The sequence below is a fragment of the Peromyscus maniculatus genome, chromosome 14 (genome assembly GCF_049852395.1).
Source record: "Peromyscus maniculatus bairdii isolate BWxNUB_F1_BW_parent chromosome 14, HU_Pman_BW_mat_3.1, whole genome shotgun sequence".
NCBI classification, from domain to species: Eukaryota; Metazoa; Chordata; class Mammalia; order Rodentia; family Cricetidae; genus Peromyscus; species Peromyscus maniculatus.
Window position 1 is genome coordinate 18,257,546 of NC_134865.1, and position 23,201 is coordinate 18,280,746.

General features: G+C 47.3%; 2 long non-coding RNA genes across 2 annotated transcripts; both read right to left on the reverse strand.

Moving 5' to 3' along the window:
* Positions 1–2,713: 2,713 nt before the first annotated feature.
* Positions 2,714–11,749, reverse strand: LOC143268422 (uncharacterized). Its single transcript, XR_013044300.1, has 4 exons — positions 11,395–11,749; positions 7,473–7,531; positions 5,238–5,298; positions 2,714–4,697 (listed from the first exon to the last, which is right to left on the reverse strand). It is a non-coding gene; the product is annotated as an uncharacterized LOC143268422 (long non-coding RNA).
* Positions 11,750–11,844: 95 nt separating this feature from the next.
* On the reverse strand, positions 11,845–22,362 carry LOC121822333 (uncharacterized). Its single transcript, XR_006063352.2, has 4 exons — positions 20,535–22,362; positions 19,798–19,936; positions 17,918–18,146; positions 11,845–14,971 (listed from the first exon to the last, which is right to left on the reverse strand). It is a non-coding gene; the product is annotated as an uncharacterized LOC121822333 (long non-coding RNA).
* Between the last annotated feature and the right edge of the window lie 839 nt (positions 22,363–23,201).

Below are 23,201 nucleotides of genomic sequence, written 5' to 3' on the forward strand. Positions count from 1 at the left end.
CAGAAAGCCCCCAGCACAGGCCTGAGCTGTGGTGAAAGCTCAGCAAAGGTTAACCATCAGGGAACATGTAAGTCATGAGGCCAGATGCTCTGTGAGACCTGGCTGGTGACTTGAGTCATACAGAACTCCATTCCAGGACTGGAGACTCCATGTAATCTGTTCTGCCCATCCATTCATATGTAATTCTGGAGAGGAAGGTAGCCAAGGAAATCGTTATGTCCGCGTGACGCCCACTAAGGCCACAAGAAGGACTTTGCAGTCAAGAGCAGATACAAGGGAGAGATAGAAAGTCGGGGAACGAAAGGCTGGGGTGTGGGGTAACACATACAAACAGCACTAAGAGCCTCCAGCGGACGTTTAGAACAAGAGAAAGAACAAGAGAAGTGGCGGCCGCCGTCTGATCAGACGACACAGCTAATTTAGAGACGACACAGGGAGAACAGAGTTGCTCAGTTCTTACTTGGTTTTCATCTGCGTTATAAAGAACAGTCTTCCGCCAGCAAGGAGAGCAAACGCCCAGCCAAGAGGAAATGAAAGTCTGAGACAGGGCGGCGATAGGAAGAGGGCACCTGGCGGCTGCCGGGCTGGGATGAGTGATATCCCAGAGCTGACAGAATTCTGAACATGCCCCCAGATACTGTAATAAGAGGAGCTACCAACAGCTAGAGCGGGAGAGGGAGACACAGAGAGAGGTGGGGAGAGAGAGAGAGAGCAGAGAGAGCCCAAGGAACCTGTAAAAACAAGAAATCACGAGAGCAATTTCTTACTATTCTGGAAAAGCAAAGATTTCATTTTAGTGTTTCTGGTCTCTTGTTAATCATAGCCAATTCTTCAGCCCTGGTTGACCAGAACAGCCAGATTCTTAATTCAAAATGTTGGACAGCCCCAATAGGGTCTTTAAGGGATGCTCAGAGTTCCCTCTGAAACTTCCCAAGCCAGATCTCCATCGTCTGCACTGCTCTCAACATTATCTTCTAAGTTCCCACAGTGGCTCATTAAGCTCTAAACATTCAATGGTTTTTCTATCCCAAAGTTTCAAGTCCCTCCTCAATCCTTCCCAAAACAAGAGGGCGGGGTCTGCCACAGCAATACCCTACTTCTGGTACCAATTTCTGTCTTAATTGGGGTTTCTATTGCTATGATAAAACTCCACGATCAAAAGCAACTTGGGGAGGAAATGGGTTATTTCAGCTTACAACTAACTCTCAGGTTACACTCCATTCTGCAGGAACTAAAGCAGAAGCCATGGAGGAATGCTGCTCAGTAGCTTGTTACCCATGGCTTGCTCCCCATGCTTTGTTCACCCTGCTTTCTTATACCACCTCGGACTATGGGCCAAGAGGTGGTACCATCCACAGTGTGTTGGGTCCTCTCACATCAATCGTTAATCAAGAAAATGCCCTACGGACTTGCCTCCAGGCCAGCTAACGGGGGCACTTTCTCAATTCAGAATCCTCTTCCCAGAGAACTCAAACTTGTGTCAAAATGACAAAAAAGTAGCCAGAACACTGATAACATCTGGAAAAAATGGCAAGGCGACAACATATGAAACCCGGGGGAGCGTGGTCTAATTCCAGAAATGTTCAGAGAGACAAATGTCTCAGGTTCATTAATAGAAACATCCAGCCTGGCGTGGTGACGCACGCCTTTTATCTCAGCACTTGGGAGGCAGACGCAAACGGACCTCTGAGTTTGAAGCCAGCTTGGTCTATAGTGAGTTCCAGGCCAGCCAGGGATACACAGGGAGACTCTAACTCAAAACAACAAAACAAAACTTCTGGTAAAGTTCTAGCACAGAAGAGACACTTGTGTGGATCCAGTAGAATGAACACTGTCTGCCTAAGCTCACGTCAGATGGTAACTGTGTTCCAGAGCCACTGTTTAGTCAGAAAATAGCATCAGGCTAGGCTACACAGCCTCTGTGGAGCGGGCGTGGACACACGGGCTCCGTGAGAGCATCACTGAAGACACCCAGGACAACTGCAGCTCCAAAGGCTGGAGAGAGGATTCGTCCAGAGAGGGATTTTAATGGCACATGGCTCTGTCATGAATCCCTGTCTTGCAGGGGGCAGAGGTGACTTAGAGGACAAAGGCGGTTTGCTGACATCTGCTGGGTGAAAGACAAGGAAACAGCTGCTGAGATGGAGGGGTTGAGACCTCAAGCTGTGGAAGCAGAGAGCTTGTGTTTGAATCTCAGCTCCACCACTTACTGGTTGCAATATTAAAGAACTTCCCGGTTTACGTAAAATTACATATACACCAGTGTATGTGTATACATATGCACATTGTAGGGTAAAGGGACTGGCTAGAGAAACCCACCCTGACCCTGGAGCCCAGAATTAGGGAAGGATGACTAAGTAAGGCCAGTGAGAGAAACACAGTTTAGCTCAGATCAGAGCCATCTCTGCCCCTGTCCAACTGACTTGTGAAATCAATCACAGAGCAGGACAGTAGAATCCTGGCCCTAGAGCCCAGGACCAGGGAAAGAAACACAGCCTGGGTTTGGGACCTGAGCCAGAGAAGTGAACACTTTATCCCCAAACCCAGAACCCAGAAAATATGCCCTGACTCTGAAACTAGTACCAAAATAAGACTCTTGGCCCCTAGAGTCAGAGTCAGTGAAAGAAATGTGCCCTGGCCTTAGAGGTAGTGTCAAAAAGCCAGTGAAAGAAACACAGTTTGGCCCTGAAATCAGGGCCATCTCTGCCCCTTGTTCACAAAACTGGCCAATCCCTGGGCAGAAAATAAACTAACCAATCACAGTTGACTCTGCCCCCTAGACATCCTATATAAACTGCCCTGCCCGGTCAGTTGTGAGCTGTTCTCTCCACCCTGGTAGAGGCAGCTACTCTCCTGGACTCCTCCTTCCCAAATAAACCTCTTTCTCAAAAGAGTATTGGGTGAAGACCTTCATTGAGAGCTGAACAGAAGAACCTTGCTAAGATGTCCTATAGTGGACTGAGCGAGAAAGAGCTGGTAACACTGAGCCAGAGATTGTGGCTCTCCAGGAGAGGAGCAGGGTTGCTGTGTCCTGCAGGGAAACCATCCTCCATCATACCATCATACCAGGTATATCCTGACCTTCCCGAAGAGTCAGGATACCCTTCCTTGTTGAAGCAGTTCCAGGCCTGACTCTCCTGAGAAGTCAGAAAACCTTCCTTTCCAAGGTTGGGCTGTTCCTTTGCAGTCCCAGCCATCAGAGCTGTGCTAAACAGCTCCAGGTGTCCGGGACACCTTCAGGGCAGAGCTCTTGTTCTAAGTAGCTTGAGGTGTCCGGGATACCTCACCCTCTTGGCTGAACTGTCTTCTTGCAGTTTCACCCATCAATTTACTAACATTTTGATGCCAAAACCCGGGACACCAAACCCAGAGTTTTTGCAGTTTACTTCCATTTGGTGCCGAAACCCAGGACACCAAACCCAGAGTTTTTGCCTTTTACTTACACACATAGTCTAAATGAAGTTATGCCACTTGGAGGTAACAATTTCTCCCTGAAAGCCATAGACTATCAGTGCCAGGCATGGGAAGCCTCCTTTTACATTGTTGGCCAGTAGAGTCCAAGAGACCCCAGAAAAAATACAGGCTATGCCCTTGTCTTTGGCTGGCTTCCAGAGATTGAAGGTACGATTCTGTCATTGAAAACACTGCACATTTTGGACAGAGGACCTGGAAGCCTCCTCCCTGAGGGCTAGCACTCACAGTACTGGAAGGAGCTCTTTTCCAAGAAAGGAAGGCAATCATTAGTCCTACTAGATATGATGCCTCCAAACCTCAACAGAGACTGGAACAGCAAGATATCCCAAAAGGTACAATAGTAGGACTTCAGTCCTGGTGGTAACCAACACCCATCTGACTGGACCTATGGCTAATCGTACCTGCTACTCTAAACCTAGTCCACCAGCCATGTGGCTTACAGGCTGGGACCTCAGTCTCTCACTGAGGGAAGTCAGGCCAGAAATTCAAGGTAGGAGCCTGGGGGCAGGAGCTGACCCAGAGGCCACAGAGAAGCTGCCTCCTGGCTTGCTCCTCGCAAATCACTTGGTTTGCTTTCTTCTACAACCCAGGACCACCTACCTATGAGCGGCACCACCCACAGCTGGCTGCACTCTCCTACATGAATTCCATTAATTAAGAAAAAGTCCCCACAGACTGGCCCACAAGATAATCTGATGGAGGCAATTTCCCAACTGAGATTCCTACGTCCCAGATGTTGCCTAGGTTTGTGTCAAGTTGGCAAAATCTAACCAGCACAAAGGCCTGTGGCCAACCTTGATGGCTAGAGTTGAATCCTTGACACCACGTGGTAGGTTAGAAGTGGCTCTCGAAAACTGTTCTCTGATATCTACCCATAGGGCATGCTTCCCCATACACATCCCACACTCAATAAGACATCTGAAAGAAAGCTATAAAAATGGTAATAAGGATGTGAAAAGGTGCTCAACGTGATTAGTCATCAGGGAGTTCCTAAAGTTAAAAATAGAACCACCTCGTGATTCATCAGTCTCTCTTAGAGCTATAGGTGCTCCCCTGAAGGAAATCACTACTTCACAAAGGTATCTGCATTCTGTGTTCGTTAAAGCAGCCTTCCCAACAGCCAAGACATGGAAACAACTGGCATGTCCATCAACAGATGAGGGGAGAAAGCTGTGGTGTAGGGCTGGGTGTGGTGAAATATCAGTCTTCTTAGCACCCGGAAGCTGAAGTGAGAGGATCTTGAGTCAGAAGCAAGCTAGGCTACTTATTGAGAACCCCACCTTCCCAAAAAAGGAAGTTGTAGTATAAGTGTGTGTGTGTGTGTGTGTGTGTGTGTGTGTGTGTGTGAGAGAGAGAGAGAGAGAGAGAGAGAGAGAGAGAGAGATCGATCTTTTCCCACCCCAAATCTGTTGTCACAGGTCTTATAAGCTGTATGCATTCAGTAAGACTAGGTTGAGCTAAATTTGAAGGACAGTCTAGAAATCAGAATGTTAACAATATTAACAATAATGTCAGCCAATATTTATCCAGTGCCTACTATATGCCAAACTCTTTTACATGCCTTAGCTCACTAATCATTACAAAACCTTATGGCTATGGAAGCAAGCCAAGTGGCCAGAGGCAGATAAATGGATAAACAAAATATGGTGTCCATGTACGATGGAATACCGTTCAACCTTAAAAAGGAAAGAAATGCTGGCATATGCTGAAAACATGGATGGACCTTCAAGATCGTCTCACAAAAGCTATGGGCTGCTACTTACACGAAGTACTCCTGGGAGACAAAGCCATACAGACAGGGAGGAGAGCAGTGGTTGCCAGCGTCTGTAGGGAGGGAGGAACGGAGAGAGCTACTGTTAATGAACACGCTCTCAGTTTTGTAAGATAAAAGTTGCAATGATGGATGATGTTAATGGCTGCACCACGTTACAGGTTATCACTGAGCTTCACAGATAAAGTTGGTTAATATGGTTGATTAATTTGTGTGTGTTTTTTTTTTTAAAACCACAAATTTAAAAAGCAGGGAAAACTTTACAAGCTAGACTGTTTCTACATTTTCTTTTTTATATATTTTTTATTTTTTGAAATTATACTATAATCATCTGATTTCCCCTTCCATTTCCTCCCTCCAACCTCTTTCCTGCAAACTTTGCTCTCAAATTCATGACCTCTTTTTCTTTCATTGCTGTTTCGTGTTATGTATATCATAAAACATACACTTAAATACATGACTACAACCTTCCTAGTCCATCTAATGTTACCGGATGTGCAGGATCTAAGGGCTGACCACCTGGTCTTGATTAGCTAACCATGTGAGGGGACTCTCCCCTGAAGACCACTTCTGCTCCCAGCAAACCCCAGTTATTTGTGGTTCTTTGTTTTGGGTTGAAGTCCTGCAAACCTTCCACCTTGCACATCACCATGTCCTTTGTTCACGTCTTGTTTAGGCAGCCATGTTGCTGAGACTTCTTGGGTGTAGCCTCTTAGACGTGTCTAGGAAACACAATCTTACATCAAATTTCTTATTCCTCTGACTTCTTTCATCCTTCTGCCTCCTTTTAAACAGTGACCCCTGAGCCTTAGGTGTGGGGATTGTGTTGTAGATACATCAGTTTGGGGCTGAGCACCAGGTGCTCTCTTGTTCTCTGCATTTTAATGGGTTGTGGTTTTCTTTTATGGAGCCCAACACCAGGCATGAGTGACTTCCTTTTGAGTTGTCGCTGCTCAGGGTTGTCCAAGAGACTCCTAGAACATTGTTGGCTATGACTGATGTCCTTGGTTGCCTCCCAGAAGTGGAAGGTAAGTCCCTCTTGCCAAAGACACCATGCATTTTGGACAGGACCCAGAGTCCTGAGCTGGATCTGACCTGAAAGCCTCCTCCTTGAGGGCTAGCTTTCATGGTATCAGAAGGCAGCATGGAAGCTTCCAAGGGAAGGAAGGCAACCACCAGTCCTACCCAGCTGTGGTGCCCATGAACCACAGCAATGACCAGCATGGCACAGTAACCCCAAAGGTTCAGTAGTGGCACACATACCTTGTAGGTAGCTAACAGTTTCCTAATGGACTTCAGGCCTGATCAGACAGAGGGAAACCATGCCTGGTACTGGAAACCTAGCCAGCTACACAGGGCTGGTCAGGTCATATTAGAGGAAAACCTACAGCCACCACTTTACTAAACCGGCACAAATCCTAACAATATTCTCAGTGTGCATCCTCTCACCCATAGACACGTGCAGTTTTCACCCTTAGGGCACCAAGGGAGCTTCTCTTTACCTTTTGTTCATAGAAAAGGTAACGGAGGTTGAGAGGCTAAGGTGCTCCTTAGGTAATGATGTGGGCACCTGTGGAAGCGTGCACCACCCATCAGTAGATCTTGTTCCTTCAAGCCCTGCGCATGCCCACCTCCCTTCAGAGGCCTGACGCAACCCTGCCACATGGTGCTGGGGTCAGGGAGGGCTGGAACCCTTGTCAAGGCATTTTCTGTCCTGTGCCACTGAGATTTCACGCTTCCTTCCAACCCTAGGAACTGATGGGTTTCGTTTAGCTGAACAGAATTGCTATCAGAATGAATTGTTTGTCTGGGGGGGGGGTTAGCGGGGGTAGAAAACCAGCCTAGGAGCCTTCACTAAGGAGAATTAATAGGAAGCACACACACTGAGAAAATTCCAGCCGTCAGGTTAAGCCTTGTGACAACAACCTTTAAAGAACTATTATCTATTCACTTGACAAAAATTTATTAGATGCCTTTGACATGCATTTGTTGGTCTCGATGCTTAGTGTGCAGTAGTGAATTACACCACCAAAGATCCCTGCCTTATGTCAGGTGAGGGAGAGAGAGAAGAACCAGGAAACGCAATAACCGGGGAAACGATGTGTAGCATCCTGGGAGGCAGGGAGGACTCGACAGCTACAGTTTGAAATTGGGTCAGCAGGAGAGACCTCATGGAGAAGGTGTCACCTAAGCGAAGACCTACAGGGGGCAAAGGAGGCAGCCATACCTGGAGGAAGAGCACGTCAGGCCCGGGAATCTTCCAGCGCAAATGTCTGGGCCAAGAGCCTGCAGGGAGTTGTGGCAAAGAGGTAACTGACTAGGCCGTGTTAGGAGGAGGAAATGAGGTGCAAAGAGGGACTACATGCCTTTCAAACCCGAGACCTAGGCTGCCCACTGAGTGAAACAGTCAGCTACAGCAGGATTGTAAGCAGAGAAGCAATATGAACTGATTTACACTGAGTATATTTAAATGCACTGTATTCAATATTATTTTGACTTGAAAATACGCTTTATGGCTGAGACCATTGCCCACAAGAAAATGAAGCTTACCTCTAGGCAAATGTCAGTGCTGCATTCAGAGAACCCACCAGGCTTGCAGCAGGAGGGGGAGGAGAGGGAGGGGGGCAGGGGGTGCTGAGTAAAAATAGTTGTGTCCTTTAGTTCAAAGAGCCTCCGGGAGAAATAGCTAATAACAATAGCTGTAAAGGTCACTGCAAATATTAAGTGCTATCAAATTCTAACTACTACTTAAAAATAAAAAGCCTGTCATTATTCATTGGCCCAAGAGCCAGGACCTCTGGCAGCCTGCAGGCCTCGGCCAGCCTTTCAGGGCCTGGGTGGCTTTAAAGGACAGTTCCAACGCTACATCTTCTGTCTCCGGCTCCGGTGGAAGGGACCCCTTCCCAGATGTCCTCTGCCGCCGCCAACCACAACCCGGAGGGCAGGGTTGATGAGAATTTGTTTCCTGTTTTGTTTTGTTAAAAATCATTAATTCTTAAACAGTGTTGACAAGACTCCCTTTAAGCCCGCACATCTGCATGGACAGCGAGGGTATAACATGTAGAAAGCACTTGCTACAAGCTGTTTACACCAAGCCACACGGTCAGGGAAAGTTTGCTGGAGATTTGTTTGTGTGGGAACTACGCGGGAACACCGGCCGCTGGTGCCAGCTTTGAAGCACAGTGAATAGCCATTGTTCTCACAGAGGATCCGGCCACTGGTGTCTACATACACTGAAGACGGCCTTCCTCTTTGGAAACAACTTCCAGCCATTATACACATATTTTAAAAATTGTTGGTGGTGTACCCAATGTTCTAGATGCCTGGAGCGAAGGAGAACTACATAAAGCTATTTCAGTGACGGTTGGTCCTGAATGTTGCTGACATCAAATAAGGGGAGAGGTGACCTACTGAATACCTCTTAAGTATTTGTATGGTGCAAACAGACAGCGGTCTTACTTTGCAAATGAGGAGCTGCCCTTCAGAGATTAAACCACTTGCTGTGGTTGTTTAATTCATATCCGAGCTGGATTTGAACCTGCTGTCTAGTGACTACACTCATGCTCCCACCGGGCAGAGCTGGGCTGAGAACACTGCCCTCTGGTGGCCGAACAAAGTCTTACACAGATGGCACTGCCCGGCTAGAGATACCTCTGTGCGGGATCCCATCCTGTTCCTGGAGTCCTGTAATCTGCGGGGCTTGGGCTTGGCATAGGGGAGTTCAGAAGCCCTGATGAACAGGCCCTAAGAAAGTCAGGTTTAGTGGCTCATGCCTATAACCCCAGCACTCAGAGGGGGCTGGGGCACGAGGACGGCTGTGGATTTCAAGTCAACCTGGGCCGCAGGGTGTGGCTCTGTCTCAAAATAAAATCAATGAATCCATTTAAAAAAAGACTTCCTAAGACACTGGAGAAAAAGATAATCAGAGGCCACAACTGTAGCTCCCATGCTGAGAACGAAAGTGAGTCCAAAAGGTGATTTATTGCCGGCTCATGTTTTAGGAGAGTCAGTTTCTGGGACACCCGGCCCATTTCCTCCCGGCAGAGCCCCACACCCTGGGAGCAGGCATTTGCTGGATGCTTAGCTCTAATCTCTCATTCTGCACTGGGAGTCTGGCCTGCCAACTCCCCAGCAGGCTCTGTGCCATGGAGTGCTGAGCAGAGAAGAAAGGTCGGTCCCGGGAGGGGAGGAAAGGCCCACTTTCTTCCTGTTCGCTCTCTGGTCGGGCTGTCTGCCTGGGCCGCCATAGGCCCTCTTTCCCACCCTGGCCACGATGGCTTCTACTTCAGGAACTGTTATTTATTCTAAACCTGCGGAGTGACCACCGCGAAAGAGGGCAGGTATTAATAATTCCGACCTCTTCCCATGTCTCTCCAACCCTCAGGGCTGGTGATCTTTCCTCTGGCAACTAGAACCATGATATTTACTACAGTTTGCCCTTCAGTTCCTCAGTGTTTGCTTAACAATTTATGTTAAATTCTCTGCATTACAATAACGGCTGTGGCTTCTGTCTCCCAGCTGATATACAATTAATTCTGTTATGGGTTTAAATTAGAGCATGTTAGAAAGCTTTTTGGTATAAGCTAAGGTCCAATGCCATGTTTAGACTGGGAACGTCTCGCTTGTCCTTATACACACATCAGGCTGATAGCTTTGAAAAGGTCAAACTGACTTTGCCTCCACCTGGTTTAAACCACACAGTGGTGGGTTCCCCTTTGGATGATAAAGGCCAAGCCCCCAGCACTAGGTCCCCGTTATGGTCTCCTTACCTCCTACACCCATCCTCCCAACCAGGCCTTTTTGGACTCACCACTCAGTTTCCCATGCCCTATGCTTCTGCTCAGCCTTCTGTTTAATATTTATCCTTCAAAGTCCATCTCAGATGTCTGCTTAATATTCATCCTTCAAAGTCCATCTCAGATGTCGCCCCTTCTAAGAAACCTTGTCTGTTCCCACTCCCCCTCTAACAGTTAAACATTCCCAATTCTACCCTCTGTGTACCCAGGGATAAGTACCTTCCCTACCAGACTACGAGCTCCTTGAGGCCAAGCTAGGCATCCCAGTTCATCACTGTTTTCTCTCGGCACTCTAGTAGTCCTTCACAATCAATGGCTTATAATGACTTGTAATTTTCCCATTGTCTGTTTTCTGCTTATACAATTGAGACAAAGAGCTCGGAGCGGAGGGTGGGGGACCCTCAATGTTTAGGAAACTTGGAAACTCACTTTCTCTCCACCTCTGTTTGGAAGAAACACTTCTCCAAACACAAGGCTGTTTATATGTCTTTGCATTCAATTACATCCCTAGGAAGTGAAGACATTCTAATTGCCTGAGTCCGGTGCCAAGGAGGGCTGAGATCACCCTGACCACAAATCTGCAGATAACAGAGTAACAGTACTGCAGATAACAGTAAACAGGGCCTCTTAGAACTTTGGGAAAAGAAAAGGGGTTCCCCCTAGCCAGGGCAGACACTACAGTACTGAATCATTTGCTCTTTAAAAATCAATTCTTTTTTTTTTTTTTTTTTTTTTTTTTTTTTTTACTTTTAAGAGATGGGAGTCTTGCTATGTTTCCCAGGCTGGCTTCAAACCCTTGGATTTAAGGCCTCACTTTGCCACGGTTCTCAAGTAGTTGGGCCTTCAAGTGCAGGCCACTGTGCCCATCTGTGACCATCAAAGTCAAATAAGAGCCCTGATCTTGCAGGAAGGTAAATGATCTATGGATCAGAATCTACAACTCAACTCCTTCTTGTCACCGGCTATAGGGATAGAGACTCAATGTTCCCAACTGACTGTACCACCAGGGTGGTGGGAGGGTTTTCTGTCCCACATCTCCAGAGTCATGTCCCCACCGCTGGCCAGCCACACCGGTGACTCATCATTTGATGCCTTCTCAAAGACCAAAGCTGCCCAAGGAACTCCTACGGCTACAGTAACTTGTGGGAACCTGGAGGCCAACAGCAGGAGGGGAGTCCAACACGGGTCAAGGCCGCTGTGTGGTCAGCATTGCGGAAGTGTGGCCAGAAAGCACAAAGGGCAGGAGGAGAAGAGGAGGAGGGACAGAGGAGGGGAGGAGCAGGGGAGGAGAGAGGGGACGAGGAGGAAGCAGTGGCTCAGCAGCTCCATGGCCTTCGGGGGCCCGTAAGCCACCTCTTGTTCTACGAGGCAGACTGTGGCAGGCAATCTGCACCGAGGGGAGATGAGTCCGTTCTGTCAGAAGTAGCTGTGGCCTCTCTCAGACAGTGGTGTGTTGTACACACACAGATGTAGCTTGACACTGGAGGTCACGTCACAGGGACTCTCCTGGATCTCACGGCAAATAAATGATCACCTGACTCAATCCCAGGAGTGCTGCCATCTGCGGGTTTCTGGAACTTGGTGGAAACCTGGTCAGTTGTGAAAATCAACTGGATCTTCCTTTGGTTTGTTATTAAACATAGCATGAAGAAGGAAGTGAGTTAACAAAACAAAAGGATACATTTCTTAATCCAAAAATGATAGCAGCAGGTAAAATCTTTAACATGTCCTCCTTATGACGTGGAGATCATTTCATATGAAATATTTCGAAAAACTTCACATGACATTTAGCTGGTGGGCTGGAGTCCTCCCTCATCTTTCCAGGGCCATTTTCCACTCTCTTTACCCAGCACTGCCCCAGGAGATAAAACCTACAGACCGTCGGTGGGCACTGGGGTTCCCAGCTACCTACTGGGTTTTGTTCATGTGGATATGATGGAGAAAGCCCTCCGGGGCGCTGTCTACAGCTTCTGCATGGTCATGTCCAAAGCCATCCCATAACTAACCAGAATCTCAGCTTTCCGACTTGTTTCATGATGATTGTCCTTGACTTAAGTTCACCTCTCTCCATCGAAAGGGCCCAGGGTGTGGCCAGTTTTGCTGTTCCTAGTGCCGGGTTACTGCATGGTATATCCACGTGACTTTGTTACACCAACCCATGCTTAGCTCTGTCAATCCTCTCCCAATAAATAGACACCTACTAGATGATCTTATTTTCAGTAAGGCCATCCCTATCCAGTCAGTCTGTAACTAGGTGATGCTATATTGCTCCAAATTGAGGGGTAGAAATGTTCTACTCTTTTTTTGGAAGTCAGCTTTCCAGAAAATTTGGTAACACACAGAGTGCTAGCAAAAATCATGAATGCTCCAGCCGCATACCGGAGCCTCTCATGGATGGGATGTTATCCCTTAAGTTGCTATGTTACAGAAGGTCTAGAGAATCTAGCACAGCAGGTAGGCCAGGCAGAACTAGTAGCATTGGGAGGTGGGTATCAGAATCCTAACTAGTTACCTGCCATAGGGAAGGGTTGGAATTTTCACATTTGATGCACCTCAGCTGGTATTAGTCTAAGCCATGTATCTATTTGCACCTTTGGGTTACCAGAAAGTTCATTTCTATGGTTACCTAACGTACTCAGAAAGCAGAAATGCAAGCAAAACATTAGCAGAGAACAGATGTTGCCTTGTGCACATGATGAATGAGCAACAACCTTTGCATTTCTTCATCTCTCCCAAATGAACCAAAAGAGAACCCGTGGTAAGCCTCTGACAGAATGGGGAGGTTATTGACAAGCCCGGCAAATGAACCAAGTTTTGAAGGCTGCCCAGTGCCACCAGGCGATTTTTGGAACTGTGACATTTGCATCGAAGATTGTGTCTGTGCTAAGCATTTCTGCATCTCTTATGACAGTCCTTTCTAATCCTGGACTTTGCATTTGGAACTTATTTGTTTGAGCATACAAAATAAAGCACTGTTTTATCCTTAGCCACACACAAGAAGTTTCTTAATTCTTTTGGAGCTGATCTTGGATAACATAATTGGCTATTTTCTTTTCTGAAATGTAATTATATCACATATTCTCATATTTCCTTCTGCTGCTTCTATGGTGACACCATTTACATATCTCGAGTGACGAGTCATGAAAAGGGGCCATATGTTTATTACATATACTATCTGGATTTCTAATCCTATTAACTTAAGACATGGGCAATTAAATAAATTCTTATTCACTAAGTCAGAAATTTTAAATAACTATTTTGTTAATGAAGCATCAGATGTAAGCAATGGAATACCTAATGATTTCTCCAGACTTTGAAAAGGGATCTTTAGGGATAGGATAATGGATGGGCGCAAACAAAAGCCCATCCCACAGCTGCCAGGTCAAAGGCAGCAGGGCAGCAGCCAGGATTAGGAAGCAAAGACAGAATGGAGCATCTGTGTGAAAACCAGCTAAGGGACGGTAGACACAGTAAGCTACAGAAAAACTATTCTGATTATCACAAAGCTACAATGTGCATGTAAGCCATGCATTTAACATGAATGTCAATGTCAGCCAATACCTACAATGTGATTCATACATTCCTCTTCTGTCCAGTCTTTTACCACCAAGGCTGATTAAAAAGGATATTCTGTCTTGATATAAAGGTAAGTTCTTCTAAGTTGATTTGATGAGTTTGTTTCCTTAATCTAACACACCAAGTAGTGGAATCAAACACTTTTCTCTATTAACAAAAAATATGATGCCATTAGCCTTTAATTAAACCACCATCTCTAGAAATAGGAAGGTTAAAAAAAATTCAAAGAATTAATTGGGCCAACCATTCTTCCCTGAAGACACTAGCCAGGCATTCAATAATTACTTGAAATAACATTAATAAAACTAAATTATCAAGGTCCATCTAATACTTACTAATCTTAGAAAATATTTCCAGAAAATATTGATATTTGTTCTACTTAAGTGAGCAAACAAATTGTTTCTACATTTGCTGTGTCAAAATTCTTTTAGAACTGTGGCTATCCTAAGATTACCTTAGTTTCCCCTGCCCATATGTTCCAAAATGCCCATGGAAGGTCCCAAGACAGGGAAATAAGAGAGCTAGTTGTGCTGGGAATGAAATTCATGTTTACTCAATTTCTAAGAGGGAAGACTCAAACTACAGTCAAAGTTGATGTGAAATGGGCAAGCAAAGAAACCCTCTGTCCACCTACAGAGACCGCTAACGGGGCCCAACAATTCACCACTGCCTTCCAGTGAGTCCCCACAATTCACCACTGCCTTCCAGTGAGTTCCCACAATTCACCACTGCCTTCCAGTGAGTCCCCACAATTCACCACTGCCTTCCAGTGAGTCCCCACAATTCACCACTGCCTTCCAGTGAGTCCCCACAATTCACCACTGCCTTCCAGTGAGTTCCCATTTACTACTAAGGAGCAAAAGCTGTACATTCTCCTCTAAATGTGCTGCCCCAGCAAATCTCTGCCCAGAAGATGCCAACCTGGCTTCAGGAGCTGTATTGGCTCAAGGACCAGACACGGCAGTTCTAGGGCTGCCTTTTTAAAATGGCCTCAGGGGACTTTTAGTCAGAGGCAGACAACAAGCAATTCAATATAAAGGCATCAGACCAATTTGTTTTCCAAGTTAAAAAAGAAATCCTGCTGATATTACAGTCTCCAAAAATCCTGAGACGGGGCCATCTGGAGTCTCAGTGTGGCCTGCTTCTAATTACAGCAGGAGATGAGGGGCAGCGAGGTCAAAGGGACCTTCAGGGTCTGTGAGAGCTGTGTCCTTCCTGGTCTTGACCCTCCCTTCAGGGAGCCTTTCGGGAGGGCGTCTCTCACTGTTTGGTGCAAACTGACATTTGCTGGCGTGTATTAGGTCTCACAGTCTTGTAACAGCCTCTGGAAGCCACTTCAGCTGTTAAGGGGAAACTTAAAAAAAAAAAAAAAAGAAGGCTTTATGTGGAATTGATGTCCATTGTTTTCCTTATCTCTTCAATCCAAATGAACACATGCATATTGACTGTCTCCATCTGATTATACATAAGTGATTCAAGCCAGACCAAATGGTAGACACGCACACACACACACACACAATTAAACTTCATGCACAAGGGTGAGTGCTATGCCTACAAACTCCTCTGAAACTCACTTTCGGGTTGGCAATGTAGCTTAGCAGGAGAGTTGCCTATCACCCATTATTAGGCCGGGGGTTCAACTCCCAGTACCATGAAAAAAGGTTCCAAGGGCTAGGGAGATGGCTTAGTGGGTAAAGGATCAGGACCCACATTTGAATTGCTAGCACCCAGGTAAAATCTGGGCTTGGAGATGGGTACCTACAGGCCCAGCACTGTGGCGAGGGAGAAGACAGGTTGATTCTGGGACTTGCTGAAACAGCAGACTCCAGGTTTAGTGAGAGACCCTGCCTCAAAAAAATAGTGTAGAGAATAATAAAGGAAGACATCAGACAACTGGCCTTCACATGTGCATGTGTGGGTGTGTACATCTATACAAACATGTGTACACACATACAGACACACACACGTCATCCAAACTTCTATTTAAAATTATTTTTTCTCTTTTCCATGGAAATATAAATTTTTGTCATAAAAATTAAAGGAAACATAACAGATGACTCCTGCTGAGCAGAGCTGTGCTGGTTGAAGTGACAGGGAGTTCAGAACCTCCCTTCTGGTCTTCCTCTACTCCCTTTAGAGGGCCTACAAACATTCCCATGGGGCCCCAAGGCTCTGCACAACACTGTAAAACAAACGCTGTAGGACTTCAGTAGGAAAAGATCTGCTGATCTGATGTGGAGCATTGGGGACGGGGTTAAACGGCAGGTAGCGGTGCCCATCCCTGGGCTGAGGGCACTTATGTCAGAGCTCCAAGATGCACAGGGTTAGGAAGCTGGACAACCACTCAGACGGTGCTATGGACAGAGCTGGGGTGGACAGGAAGAAGAAGAACGTGAATGTTAAGCCAAGGAATTTGTACTTTTTCGAAAGGCAGCGTTGGTTACTGGAAGCTTGGAGAGTGATAATAAGGTTTGTGATGTGAAAGGTGCGCGCAGTGGTGATACTGAGTTTATGCTGCAGAATGGAACACAAATCGCAGGACTCGGTGATCACAAAAGGAGAGATGATGAGAGCTTTCCGGGAAGCGTTTGGTGGGGGAGGGGACTTTAAGAGATGTAGTGGGTAGCCATTCCAGCTTGGATCTGGAAGTTCCAACCCCCACTGAGACTCTGGCAACTGTCATGCCTACAAGGCAGGGCTAGGGGCCAGCTAGCTCAGTCGGTAGAGCATGAGACTCTTAATCTCAGGGTCGTGGGTTCGTGCCCCACATTGGGTGCCAGATATTGGTGAAATTATTAAGGCCACTCCATGTAGTTAAAAGGATATTTATTTAATGGTGTAACTTACAAATGAAGGGATAGGTAGGTCGCGGGGTCTGGGGAAGGTGTATCGCAGTCCAGGGGTGTTCTCTGGAGCTCTGCTCGTTCCACCTCCACCATTCAGGGTCCCGGAACAGAGAGAGCGCTGGCCCATCCAGATCTCGGGTCTCCAGGCGCCCCCCCTGGCCCTGCCTCATAGGCTTGACAGTTGCCAGAGTCTCAATGGGGGTTGGAACTTCCAGATCAAAGCTGGAATGGCTACCCACTACAAAGAGTCATTAGTTTTGTTAGTGAACCAGTGAGAGACTGAGCCTATTGTCCAGGCTCTTGACTTTTCAGTGGTGGTCCTGAGGGTGTTTTGTCCACAGCTTCTGGGTACCACGCTGAGGCAGTGTGAACCTCCACCTTCAGTATCTTCCACGTTTTCTAGAGTTCCACTTGTGGCTGAGGCGTATGCCCTTGGTGGGCAAATTCTGCAGTGTGGATTTAGGAATTACTCCTGGAAACTGCTTACAGCATGCCTAGTAGTCTACCCTTCCAAAAATTTTATGAGCACCTAATCCTCCCCACTGACGGGCTTTTCTTAAAGCTAGCCAGCAGCTGCAGCCGGGTGCTGTTAGCTGCAGCTAATCCCTAAGTGAGGCAAAGGGACAGCAGTGCTGGACGTGGTCAGGGAAGGCCTCCAGGGAAAGGTAACACTTGGTGGCTCTTGAAGGATGTATACAGTTCAGACAAGCGGAGAAGCAGGAGATGGCGTCCAGTCAAAATCCAGGAAGGTGAAGAAGAGAGCGAGGTGCTCAGAGAACTGTATGGGGTTTACAAAGACGACCAGCAGAAGGGCAGGCAGGTGTGCATTCCTCGGAGCCTGTGTCAGCCAAGCACGCCGAGTTTTATTCATGGAATTTACTGGAACTTGGACGCCAGGAAGTTATATAAGCATATTTGCATGCTTAAAGGACATGCTTGCAGAGCTGTGAAGGAGGTTAGCAGAGCTGGAGCTGCACCACATCTGAAGGACACTGAGCCGACCCTGAAACACTGAATAACGGGGCCTGGAGAGGTGGCTCGGTGGCTAAGAGCACTTGCTGCTCTTGCAGAGGACCCAGGTTCGGTTCCCAACACCCACAGAGGACCTGGGTTCAACTCCCAGCACCCACAAGGTGGATCACAGCCACCCCCCAGTTCCAGAGGATCCAACAGGCACAAATGCAATTACCCATAAACGTATGCAGGCAAAATATTGACACACACAAAATAAAACAGGCAAGTCTTAAACAATTCTAAAATAAAATACTGAGTAAAGTGAGACCAGCTAAGGGGAAGTAGGAGTGGAAGTGGTGGGGTAGGCTTTGGAGTGGCAAAGAAGCCAGGTGCCAGGGTGGCACCACCTATAAACACGTCTCTTAGTGTGGCTGTGTGGCTCTGCGGTGAAGCTGTCAGCTTCGGGACAGGCTGTCATTTACTCTAGCAAGAGCACTCACCTTGCAAAGAATCATCGAATGCTTGAGAATGCTTATTTGTTTGTTTGTTTTCCTTCTGGGGCCACAAGCAGACTCTTTCTAGTTTCCCTTGCAGGTAGAAGTGACCACATGGCTCAGTTCCAGACACTGGAAGGTGGATGAGAATTGCATCACTTCCAGGGCCGAGCCATAAACGCCACACTGGCCTCTGCTGTCTCAATTATCCTGACCACTGGCTCGGTAGGAATACCTAGAGCAACATTAGAGACCAGCAGATGCCCCGTCAGGATACAGAGTGGAAACTACACCCACCCTCAGTCCCAATATTGCGCCAATGGGATTTTAAACGATTAAAATGTTTAAATATGAATATTAGCAATGTTGCAGCATTGGCTTTATCTTAACGAGTGTCCTTAACTTCTCTAAACTCCAGCTGCCTCTCCAGACTATTCTAGTGTCTACCTTCATGGTGCTGTTAGAAAACAACTAAAAGAGAATCTGTGAATGAGTCAGTGTAATAGAGTGAGCCCAGGTGTGTCCATGCACGGTACCTGAAAGCAGGAAGTGTTCGATAAATGTTCACTATCTATTGTCCTATGAAACCTGCTAGTTACTGTTACCCAGGATGTGTACTATAAGGCACACTAAATACTCCTTCCTTGTAGCCTGAAATGCCATCAGCCCTTTTTGTAAAGCAGTGCCATCTCCTTGCAAGAGTTATTTGTTACATTCAGTTATCAAACTGACACATTTGTATGCTAACTGGGAAAACATGTGAAATATAAAATGTGTCAGTGAGATGACTCAGAGGATAAAGGCGGTTGATGCTAAAGCTGACGACCTGCATTTGATCCTCAGCACCCACACATCACAGGGAAGAGCTGACTCCCCCTACAAGTTATTCTCGGACTTCCATATGTGTGCCCTGACAAACGCACACACATACATCAAATCTTCTTGACTGATGATTGACGTGGAGGGCCCTGCCCGTTGTGAGTGGTTGTTCCCCTGGGCTGGTGGTCCTGGATGCACAAGGCAGGCTCAGCAAGTGAAGAAACGAGTCAGCACTCCTCCGTGGCCTCCGCTTCAGTTCCTGCCGCCAGGTTCCTGCTTGAGTTCCTGCTCTGGCTTCCTTGGATGAGGACTGTGCTATGAAGTGTAAGGGAAATAATCCTCTTTCTCCCCAAGTTGCTTTTTTTTTTTTTTTTGGATTTTTGAGACAGGGTTTCTCTGTGTAGCTTTGGAGCCTTTCTTGGAACTCGCTCTGTAGACCAGGCTGGCCTCGAACTCACAGAGATCCACCTGGCTCTGCCTCGCAAGTGCTGGGATTAAAGGTGTGCACCACCATGGCCCGGCTTCCAAGTTGCTCTTTAATGTGATGTCCTATCCCAGCACTAGAAAGTTAGATAATCTAAGAGGTAAGCGTTGCTAATATTTTGGCACATGTGCCTCCAATTTCTCAGCTGGATAAATGTACACATTTATACAGGGGTACACATTTATAATCAAAACAGGTACAATAATAAACACAGAGCTGTTTTTTCTTCCTAAATTTTTACCTTAACAGATTGTTATTCATTCAAATATGTATTTGAATTGAGAAAAAGATGCTTGATGTGTACTTGTGCGTGAAAACTTATTTAGCATGCATGTGTGTGTATGTATGTATATATATATATATATATATATATATCAGTTATCTAAGAATTCCTTTATTACAGGATATTTTTGTTGCTTCTACTAGAAAACATAATTCTGGAACAAAGCCCCAAGGACGTAAATATTTGACTTTAATGATCTGCTCTTTCTGCTTCCATTCTCCTTTATCTAAACTTCTCCAAAATAGAATTTTTAAAAAATAATTTTTTACCTTCCCAGATGATACAATAACCAATACTTACTTTATCTTGATTGATGTTTTACAGGATTCTTTATAGCATTTTCTTGTCTTTTAAAAACAAAACAAAAAAAAATGCCCCCTTTGTCTATAGACTTCCTCTCTCAGGCTTTCCCATTAATTCATTCTTCAAGCTGTTTTATCTGCAGAATGAAAAATAGAGGTTGCATCTGAGTCCTAGAAGCCCGAGTACTGTGGTTCTGAGCTGAGAAGGCGGTGGCAGAAATGGATGTGAAGTCAGAAATAAAATCTCTCCTTCAAACTTCCCATCAGGGGAAGTCTCTCCTGGATGTCCCAAGCACCCAGGAGAAGAACCACCACACCTCATGCTTTCAGTTGTAGAACAGTGTGAAGGAGAAACTTTGTCTTTCCTGAGGCCATAGACCGCATCAGCAAGCGTAAACAATGGTCTCAATGGAACAGGAGGCTCTCATTGGTCCCCCTGCTTACTGAGAGGTCTGGGCCTGTACACAAGCTAACAATACTTTTGTCTCGGGCAGCTAATCAGTGTTCTTCATTCAAAATATGGAAATGTGAGGGCCTCTACCACACGTATCTTATTAATACACAGGCAGGAAATGCATAGGAATGCAGTTCCCAGACTTCTTGGAAGGTTTTGCTGAATTACGACTTAGTATTCATTCCCGTACCAGAGTGGACCACTCAGCCTGGGATGCACGCAGACCAGTGCTGTGGAGTTCATGTCTGAGGCCCACGCTCTCTCAGCGCATGCGCACTGACCTCTGAGTTCTCACTTGTCCTGGGGAAACCGTCTCATCGCAGATAGTTCTTGGGATGAGCATGTGGCTCCACCTTCCCCTCAGGCTTCTAGTGACGGGAAAAAACAGACACATGTATCTAACAGTCCTTACACAGAGCATAGCCGCCTTTTGTACCACCTTTCCGAATAGAATGGGTGACACTGTGATGTGCAGTCAAGGCCCAGCAGGCAACAGACGGCACTCACCACGATAATTTATAGAGGGCACAATGAAGGGGCCGTTTACACAGGTGTGGGCAGGGTTCAGGGAAAGCAAGCCCGGGTGGTACCCCAAAGACAGCCACAGCGGGACTGTGACCAAGCGTAGGCTTGAAGGAGATGTAGGAGATCCCGACAGGAAAGAAGCCCGTGCAGATGGCTGACTGGACTCCCGCTGAGCGATGGACACACCCAGCCCTGGGCCACCTTGAAGAATGAACACCGTGACTCCGCCCCCATCTGCTGGGAGCTGCATTTGTCAAGGCAGAAACTGCAGAGTAGCAGAGCTTGGGCCGCCCACTCCCCAGGCAGAGAGGGGACAGAGAGAAGCAGAGTGGGGCAGCGGAGGCACACACCCAGGCCACCGGATGTGTCAGATCGAGAGGCTTGGGACACACTGAGGAGGCAGCTGGATCTCCCTGAGCCGGAGAAATGACCCAGGGGCTCAGCAGGCTCGTCAAAGCCATGCATCTGTAGACCATCCGAAAGGGGAGAAGGGAGAGGTGGAGGCCATGGACAGCTGAGGGCCAGACAGAAGGGCAGCAAGAGCAAGGGTCGGAAACGAGGGAGATGCCACACCACAGGCGCCCCCAGCTGTCCCCTGCAGGAGGGAGCAGTCTGTGGACCAAAGCAGGATGCAGAGAGTGTTGGCAGGAACCGGAGCTGTGGACTGCCTGTGAACAACTCTTTGGAGCTCTTGCTGCAGAGAAGAAAAGGAATGGAAACAGGCGGAGATGGGCAGTGGGGAGTTTGGTGATCCTTTTTTTTAAAGAAGGGAGGAATACCTATGTGCTTTGTGCTTGCTCCCAGGAACAGTCCAGAGAAAAGAGGCCACAGGACTGTGACAGCCGGAAGTGCCTAATTCCCCAAGTGAGGGGGCGGAGTGGCCGCCAGTCAGCCTCTGCAGAGTGTAGCCACCAACCCATGCTTTCTCAGGGAGCTCAAACCCGACCTTTTTCTTTACATGAAAATATGAAGCCTCCTGATACCGAAATGCCGCCAGTTAACTAAGTCTCGTTACCTCTGTGGAGGCCAGGGGACGAAACTCCTCTGCAGGCTGCCCCTTAGCACCCGGCAGGCTTTGCTCCCCCACCCTGACTTATCAGGTGCGGCCCCTGTTCCGGGGACCTCCGGAAGACACTGGTGGTTTAAATCTCTACAGTCTCGGAACCATCCGTGCCCAGTGGTGGTGCCTGGCCAGGGCAGCTAATGACACAGTCTTTGTCCCTTTCATAAAAGGCAGCGGAACTGAGGCTGCCAGAGCCCTCCGTACATCCTATACTTAAGTCCTCCGAGCTAATACTTAGGCTTCCCATGTGCCTCTTACCTCCTCCCCCTCCTCCTCACTAAGGAAACTGCCTATTATCTGCAGGCCAATGCAAATAAAGGTCACCAAGAGACACTCGCAGGCCAAACACCAAATGCTGGCGCGCAGGAGAAGGGCCTATTGTTTCAATGTCCCAGCTAATAAAGGAAATGCCAATCAAAGGAGGCCTCTGGCCTGGTCCACACTCAAAAGAAAGCGTAAACTGTCAGCAAGAGCTCTAAACAGGACAGCGTTGGCATCTCCAAAGATGGCCAGCACCTGCTCAGGACCCGGCAGGGCCTGTGGCTTCACAGTCCTTCACAGACACGAAGGGCCTGCCAGGCTGGGAGCAGAGAGTGTTGACTTCGATTTCAGGGCTGCCTTCCTCCAGAGGCAAGAGTGAGGAGCCATCTTGGAGCAAGTCTACATTTGCATACTCATGAGAGGTCTTTTCCTGCACAAAGGGGTAAGTCCTGGCCCTCTCATTTTCCCAATGGAATACATGCATTAGGAACACTTCCTGGGGCCAGAGAGAAGGATCGGAGGCTAAGAGCTCAACTGAGTTTGGTTCCCACACCCACGCCAGGTCGGGAACAACTGCCTGTAGCAACTGCCTCAGGGCATCTGCCACGTCCTGGTTTCTGTGAGCACCTGCACTGCTGTGCACACACTCCCACACGGGCACACATGCCCACAAACAAAAACAGACCTTAAAAGAGAAAATCGCTCCTTAGCTACAGTGCTGGCTTGACCAGGTGCCACCTGCCTCTGCCTGAAAGTGATTACCACCCCCAAACTACATGTCAAATGACTTCCTCCTGTTGAAAAGGAATGACCAACGCCTGGGCGTGGGGAGACAGCGCTCACACCCAGAACATGTCACCGTCACTCATCTTTGGGTTCAGATCTCTGGAGAAGAGCATATTCCAACTATCAACTTATACCCTAGGCTCTAAAGTAGGTCTATTTTAAAGAACTATAGGAAGAATAGGTATGTTCTTCCATTTTGATACAACCTGCCTGGGAGAATGGGGGAGATGGGGGAGGTGTTGAACAGGCCAAAGACAGACAAGATGGGCAGCTGGAGGTATAGCTCAGTGGTAGAACTCAAACTTAGCACCCA